Genomic DNA, 2529 nt, shown 5'->3' with positions numbered 1-2529 from the left:
AGAGGAGTTGGCTATCCATGGAGTGCCAGATCTGGGATATGCTCACTCTTCCCTGGCTTGAGCCTAAGGCCTGAGACCTCTGAAAGAGCATTGCCCAAACACTGCAGCTTGTCGTGAGCAGTAACAAAACCAGGCACCAGATGCCTTATCATGGCCCTTTCTATTACTAAAAATTCACAGCTGATGTAGAATGTGTAATAAGGGGCTCAAGATGTCCCTGAGGACTTGACCATGCAGCCAGGAGGGCTGGAAGGTGAAAGAGGAGAAGGCAGCTGATGGACAGGGGCTAGGAAGGGGAGGAGAAAGAGCTACCATCGCCATAAATTATTATCATAAACCCTCTTTCTGTGCTGAGGTCCCCCTACCACTGGTGGCTGCTAACCCTCCATATCACCTGATCTCTCTCCTCCTCTGAAGGCATCTACTCATCAGAGGCAGAAGAGAAGGTGACTGGAAACAAAACAGGTTCCCAAGGCAACACACCAGGCTCTGTCCTTCCTGGGCAATGGCAATGGAATATGAGCTGGGGAGGGATGTGTGAAATCTACATAATCCCTACCCTGAAGAGCTTATGGTTTAATGGGGACAGTAAAACAGACTCACAAAGCATATCATTTCAAAAGTGCATTGCCTCTAACCATCCATACTCTATACCCACTTCCTGGCTCAAGCCAACATTTAAAGAGTGTTATGCTGAATGCCTAGGACAGTGTGCTCAAACCTTACTGAATCACCTGGAGATATAATTACAATGTAAACCACACTTTGATTAGCAAGGCTGTAAAGGATCCAAACACCTTCCCTTTAAGGTAAGAAAACACCAGACTCAAACCCAGGCCCAGTGTTCTCTGGAAGAGCCCATAGTGCTTCCCTTTCCCTGGAGCTGAGATCGTGAACAAGGACAGCTCCACAGTCCTCATAGAATCATCCCCTTACCCCCTCTGCAAGGTATGAGGGACAAAGAGAAGAGAGGCAAATCCTCTGCCTGGGGTGGAAGGTGAGGGGCGAGAAGGATTGGTTTATCAGCTTTGGGGCCATGCTCAGAGGCCAGTAGGCAGGACTGTGTGCCTGGTGATTCAATCTCAAGAAACAGAACCACTTGGCTGCTGAGAATGGTAGAAGTTATCCTAGACTGCAATCCCCCAGCATGATGGAGGGCCGGCAGGAGTCGGGTCCAATGGGTACCACCCCAGAGTTAGGAAGACCTTGTGTCCGGGTTTGCCTAGGACAATTCCAACACATAATATACAACTGCTACCCAAGCATAATTATTAAAAGTGCCCCCTTTCACTACACATCACTACTATTATTTTAGACAATCATTTCTCTGGTCACCGTGGAGTAGCTCCAAGTTTCTGTCTGATGTCCGAGTCCCCCCTTTGGTGAGAGTTACGGAGAGAAATCCTAGACAAGGTCAGAAGGTTGCCCTGCCAAGTCTTCCTCAGAATTACTCTCTCCCTCCTCCAGGTGTCCAAGCCGAATATGATACTTCTGCTGAATCACTGACCCCACTGTATTGCAATTTTCTTTCCCCCTAGGCTGTCGTCACCTGCTAGGCTCGGCGTGACTTGGGACAAGGATCGCATCTTATTTGTGACCCCATCGTGCAGTTGGTGCCTGGCATGTAGTAGCAAATGCTCAATAAGGATTTGCTGACTGAGTGACTAAGCAAGTGACTGAATAAAGGAATGCGAGTTGGGTTGTGCTCTCACTTTTGCCCGCATTATACTGTGTGACCTTCTAGCAAATAACTTCTCTGAACCTTGGTTCCCTCGTCCGTCAATTGAGAGAGTTGCACTATAAGATCTTCAAGACTTCTTCTCATTCTGACACTCGGCGATTTTTAACTCCCATCACAGACCAAAGGACTCCCACTTCTGGAGTTGTTTCTTTGGATTGTGTTAGCTATGCAGATATCTCCTGTTAAAGTGTGCATACAACCACATGGGGAAGTTATCATAATAAAAAATCCATCAGCATCACTGAGGAAAATTCTCTGGTGTTTATAAGTAGCGGGCCTCAGAGACAGGTGTCTGGAGGGAGGGGGCAAAGGGGAGGTCAGTGTTGACGTGGATAGGAGAGAAAGTCTGAAGCAAGGTGAATTGTGTATTCTGGGACTAACTGCCATTCTGCAAAAAATAGAAAGGAAGCTAGGAGTCTGGGTAACTGGAACACAGGGGACATAAAGACACTGGGGAATTGTGGGACACAGAAAGTTGCTGGAGAAAACACCATCAGCTGCCTATGTCTGTCTAGCAGAATAGCTGAGCATGACCAGCCAGGCTGTGGATCTCAGAGTCGGGTTGGGGCAGGAACAGATACCTTGCTCCCGGAGGGCAGACCAGGGCACCTGATGGAAGGCACTTCTGGGCAGCAGGTTGTCAGGATGTGGCCTGGAGGCATTGACCTTCCACTGTGATACCCCATGGGACAGTCCTTGCATGGCTAAAACTGAGCAGAAGAGGGAAGAGCCTGTCTCCCGCACCTTCCAGACCCCCTTCCGCTCTGCCCGTGCAGGGAACGAGTCAG

This window comes from Lipotes vexillifer, unplaced genomic scaffold (assembly GCF_000442215.2).
Source record: "Lipotes vexillifer unplaced genomic scaffold, Lipotes_vexillifer_v1.1 scaffold408, whole genome shotgun sequence".
Classification (NCBI taxonomy): domain Eukaryota; kingdom Metazoa; phylum Chordata; class Mammalia; order Artiodactyla; family Lipotidae; genus Lipotes; species Lipotes vexillifer.
Note: the sequence above shows the minus strand (reverse complement) of the source record.